Consider the following 6,089-nt stretch of genomic DNA (forward strand, 5'->3'; position numbering starts at 1 on the left):
TGCATTTAAAAAGCATTAATCAATGTATACTGAATATACATTCCATTACAATACACAAAGAAAAAACTAATTTAGTATACATACAAGAAAATATATGCAATGTCAACCCACCCCACCAAATGGCAAAGCTCGTGCCAAGCATGGGTCCAAACATGGGGCCCACTCCACTCCTCTGGTGCAACTCACTAATTTAGGGCAGTTCCCTCAGATCACACCAAAAAGCAGTGACACCAACTAAGTTCCCAAAAGGAGGATAAAGGAGGAAGGAACAGAGGAGCTGGCAAATCTCTAATAAAGAAACTGTAATAAATGAAAACATTTTTATCTGGAGCACATTTACGCTCAACTTGGTGCAGGTGATTGTCAGTAAAGATGACCTGACACATCAATCATCTGTGTTTTCATTGCCCATCTGACGGCCATTTTTGGCAGGGCAGAAGTACATGATTCTGCAACCGAGCCACACTGCCAATCTTCATGACAGGTGGGTTGTTATTATATTTACAGTATGCAAAACTATAAGGGTTACTAAGCAAGGGTAAATAACAAAATGTGCTTACATGCTTATGTCAATAAACTTCTAATAAAATGATTTCGTCTGTATTATTTGTATTAATAGCAGTACATTAATAAGCATGTACTATATAGTGTATTCTGAATTCTGGCTTTTATAAAATGTGCCCTGTGCTAGATTGGTGCCTTCTGGATTTGTATTCGGGTTTTCCTCTTTTACTACCCAACCTTGGTCTGCACTAGGTAACTTATGTCGTCTTACTGTGCCATTTAGTAATTATATGACTGCAGTTCTGTGTTTAGCTAAGCCTATTTTTTTCTTTCTTTGCCCTGTTTTCTATGATCCCCACTTTTTTGTGTTTTTTCTTCTCTTTTCCCTTTTTTCTGCCTTCCATGCTTTTGTTTCTCACAGACATTCAGTGAACCATACACTGCTGCACACACACCCATAGAGAACCAGATTCTTATGAGTTCTGTTTGTTTACCTTGAGGAACAGAGAGGAACGGAGAGCTTTCAGTAATGGAAACAGGGTGACTTAAGGCAAAGAAGATAAAACTAGCTTTTGTCTAACCAAAACCATGACCTAAATTAATAGTTCTGTTTCTCATTTTCACTCTTTTATGTCTTCACATTTGCCCTCTAACCACTATTATTTATTAGGCATAAAGATGTTAGGCATAAAGCACATTTAAGAGTTGCAGGAAAAAGGTAATTAAATAAATGCCATTACCCCATCATATTTGTATTAAGTTCCTCTGATCAACTTAAAAAGTAAAATCTTCTTTCACAGCATGTCAAGTGTGGCAATAATTGTGGAGGGGACTGTGTATACAGGACTAAATTATGTTAAAGATCAATAAAGTAAAAATCTATCTGTTTGCTTGTCTGTATGTCTAGCAGTCCGTCCGTCTATCCATTCATTACAGCCCATCCATCCATCCATCCACCCATTTATCCATATTTATTAGAAATACGTGCATTTTGACATATAGCATACTTATAATTCATCTTAGTTTGAAAATGTAAGAAGATGTTAGTCTTAGTTCTCTAGAGAATACAGATGGTGACCTGCTTATCCTGTGCTCTCGTCCACCTCTTCCCTTCTGCATTCCAGATTTCGAACATGTTATATATATTTTCCAGAGCACTGGTGTAACGGTGGTGGATGCTGAATTCATATAAAGCAGAGCACCTTTTTGAGAGATTCGCTTTTTTGCGTGGCCTAGTTAGACTGGTGGAGGGAGCACAGAGTCACAGTGTGAGCTGTCATTCTCTTTATATATTTGCAAAATCAAAGTCAGATAAAGTTGACCAGACAATACATAAAATATCTTGTGTTCAAACTGTCATTAATGAAAGTAAATGCTACTACTGACAGCTAACACTATACACCGACCAGGCATAACATTATGACCACTGACAGGTGAAGTGAATAACACTGATTATCTCTTATCACGGCACCTGTTAGTGGGTGGGATATATTAGGCAGCAAGTGAACATTTTATCCTCAAAGTTGACGTGTTAGAAGCAGGAAAAAAGCGAGTTTGACAAGAGCCAAATTGTGATGGCTAGACGACTTGGTCAGAGCATCTCCAAAACAGCAGCTATTGTGGGGTGTTCCCAGTCTGCAGTGGTCAGTATCTATCAAAAGTGGTCCAAGGAAGGAACAGTGGTAAAACGGCGACAGGGACATGGGCGGCCAAGGCTCATTGATGCACATAGGGAGCAAAGGCTTACCCATGAGGTCTGATCCAACAGACGAGCTACTGTATCTCAAATTGCTAAAAAAAGTTAATGCTGGTTCTGATAGAAAGGTGTCAGAATACACAGTGCATCACAGTTTGTTGCGTATAGGGCTGCATAGCCGCAGACCAGTCAGGGTGCCCATGCTGACCCCTGTCCATGCCTTGACGGGTCAGGGCTGTTTTGGCAGATAAAGGGGGACCAACACAATATTAGGAAGGTGGTCATAATGTTATGCCTCATTGGTGTATATATATACATTAGTAGTAGTTGTGGCTGAAGCAAATACTCCTGTGCAGGACCAAATTCTAGGTAAGCTAATTAGCGCAGTGTTCATGATTTGTTAGCATGTCAAAACAATGTTTATCCAGTTGTTTAGTAATTTAAGGGAATTTTATGCAGTATCCAGCTCCAGGAAGTTGCTAAAGTGCTTAATTTGCTATATACCTCTGTCTAAATGTACAATTTGCAAAACAAACACAGTCCAACATTTTAAAATGATTCTTTCAACATAGCTGTTACAGTTATGTTTTACTTTCAAAAGCAGTTTTATGCTTTTGGAAGACTGTAGTTAAACTCTTTGGCTATGTTTGCTAACTTTCACAAATGTTTGTATGGAAAGAGCAATTACAGTGAGTCACTGGTGTGAATGATGTAATTAAATATGGATGTTTAAATAAAATGCTTTTAGAAGTGCCTTTCTAGCAAGCTTGTATCCAAACAGTCAAATTCACACGTCATTACATGTGGGTGATGATGAAGGTTTAATCCTTAAAGGATTGCAGATGATATGCACAAAAATAAAAGTAAAAGAAAACCAAATTAAAACCCTTAAACCGTACTTCAACTGAACAACATCCCATCAGCTAAGTGCTTATACATGCATAAATGAACACAAAACCCAAATGTCGCAGTGAATCAAACTCTCTATATCACTCAGCAGTGTTGCAGGATGGAAGAAAAAGGCAGGTAGAGTCTTGTAGCTGCCAGCATGCCAGTAGCCTCAATCCAATTTGGTAAAAAAAAGACTTTCCTACATTGAAAAAAAAAAAGTTTTGCTTCATTACAAACCCCATTTCCAGAAAAGTTGGGACATTTTGTAATGTAATTAACCTATTTTTTGATTAACATATAAGCTGTTTTTTAACTGGCAAAAAAAATACAAAATGTACTTTTCCAATCTTTTTACTAACCGACTTCATTGTATTTTGTAAATATAAGGAATATTACATGTAATGCCTAAAACACACTCAAAAATTGGGACAGAGGCATGTTTACCACTATGGATACTAATAGTTGCAGTGATACAAGACATTAGCTGCATGATGGTGTATACATTTTGATTAGGAAACTGAATGATCCTTTATTTTAATGGCACAGAGAACTTTGTCTGAACAAGCTGAAATGTGGACTCTTCTCACTTTTCCACTATCTTTTTGTCCATCTAAGATGAGCTTATGTGGAACTACATAAAATTTATGAACAGCTGTTTGAGAATTAATGTTCTCTTTGTGTAACAGAGTTTCAGGTTGTACTTACTGATGTAAAAGTGGACTGTGTTAAGTGACGATGGTTTTTCAAAGTACTCCTTAGTACATGGCTATTTTAATCAAAGCAGATTAACAGTTTCTTATACAATGTTGTCTGAGGGCTCAAAGGTCACGCCCATTAAACACTGGTTTTAAGACTTGCCCTATTCATAATGAAATTGTTAAGTTCCCTTAATCTTTTTACAATATTATGTATGGTAGATGGCTGTCCTGAATAATTTTTAAATTATTGTTGCTTTGATAAATGTTCTTTTTGAACTTATTAACAATTCTATCACATTGTTTGGCACAAAAAGATGATCCACCACTCATCATTGCTTGCAAAGCCTTCTGTGGATCTTAATTTTATATCCAATCATAATAACCCTCACCTGTGACCAACTATCGCTATCACAACTTTGAGTGTGTTGTTCACATTTATCTAGCACAATCACCAAATGAGAGCTTCTTATTTTTATTGCAAATTTCAGGAAATGGTGTTTGTACTTCTTTTCCCCTGTTACTCATCTAACGCACTCCTTGTCCTACATAATAGACCAATGCAGTCCTAAACTTTGCCAGATAAAACTTCCTGAAATACAAACGACACCAAACAATTTTATTTTTGCTAAGGAGAAAATCCATTTCATCTCCGTTTCAGGGGTAAAGACATAAATGTATAAAAGTATGTGAACGCAATGACTCTTAATCAGGGCTCCTTCAATTTGCATCATTTAAAACAAAGGCTGAGAACTAAGAACACACAAACAGGAGAAACTAGGAACAAACAAGGATTAGGGACTATGGAAACGCAGCTTGCAATGATACTGGGAACACAAAAACCTTTCAAACCATTAATACAAGCAAAGGCATATATACAGTATATACACACTAATTTACTAACAAGGTTATTATGAGAACCAAATGTCCAAATGTGAACAAACAACACACGTGCTATCAATCAGGGCAGAGCTGGAAGAGGAACAAAGAAACCTTTAATATGTAAATATAGAATGTATATATAATTACGCTTGAAGTTGATTTTCCAGATATAATGTTCAGTAGAAATTTTAAGCTAGATATGCTAGTATGATGAAGAGTATATAAGGCATACATACATGTCATTTTTACAAACACTGGCAGTTGGATGCAACCAATAAGTCATTTTGAACTTTGCACTTTGCTATATCTGCCACTAGAGCTGCAAGTGTATGTAATAATAAAATGTAAAGTGGAAACATCTAGGCACTTAGACATTAAGCTCTGGGGTTTCAACAGCGGCAATTAGGCCAATGTAGCTAACAATGGCCTTCAGTAACTGCAAAGTTTGACCAATGAAAATTTAAAATAAAAGTTATTTTATCTTCATATGTTTATTTTAAGGCAAACTTAAAAAATAATAAAATAATCAATTAAGATTAAATTTGATCATCACGCTGGGCAGCTTACATCCACTGATTTGTATTCAACAACCAAATCAACAGCATAAAGAATCTGTCTACTCCTGATAAGAGTTGATGTCTTACAGACCAAACCAGGCCCAAGAGCTGGAGTAAATCTGTAGTATAAAAAGATTGGAACAAGATTATTACAGACCTAGATGCAACAGCGGTTTGCTGTTAAATCCTCATTGCAGTTAAATAAATGTACTGTATGTTTATGCTTCTTTACTGGATGTGAAAAAAATAGTATACCATGTACCCTGTCAGTATATGTAACTGTATAATCTACATTGATTTCTTTTGATTTCCTATGGTGAGGGAAAATATTGTAGTCATTATCATGTGTGCACATTTTGTAAGAACAAAAAACCTCAAATTGGTTAGCTGCATTGTGTGAGTTTGCAACTTAAGCTGCTGACTCAATTGCAGTAAGCAATCTGGATACAATTTAAGGGGGGAATAACCATGGCTGACTAATGCAGATGTTTCTGCTTAAGTCTTAGTGTAGCTTCTGATCTGATGCCGGGTTTCTCAAGCTGGTCACACAATTGCAAACCAAATCATATAAAATGCACGGGGGATTAAGTTTTGTACATAGAGCAGCCCAAACTTCTTTAAAACTGTACAATAAAATTAAACAAAACAGTCTCAACTGTCTGAAAAATGTACAGTCTTTGTCTTAAAGTCAGCTTAAGTTTTGTAAGTACTTCAGAAATTGATTACTGGGCTTTGTGGTTGATACAGTAGGAAAGTTTGGGTCTGTTGGATTCAACAGAAGCTTAGTAAAAATGTCTAGCAACCCGGCGGAGAAAACTTATTTTTTCCTTTTACTTTTTTCTTGAACCTTGTTCTTTTGGTCAT

The sequence above is a fragment of the Trichomycterus rosablanca genome, chromosome 1, assembly GCF_030014385.1.
Source record: "Trichomycterus rosablanca isolate fTriRos1 chromosome 1, fTriRos1.hap1, whole genome shotgun sequence".
Lineage (NCBI taxonomy): Eukaryota > Metazoa > Chordata > Actinopteri > Siluriformes > Trichomycteridae > Trichomycterus > Trichomycterus rosablanca.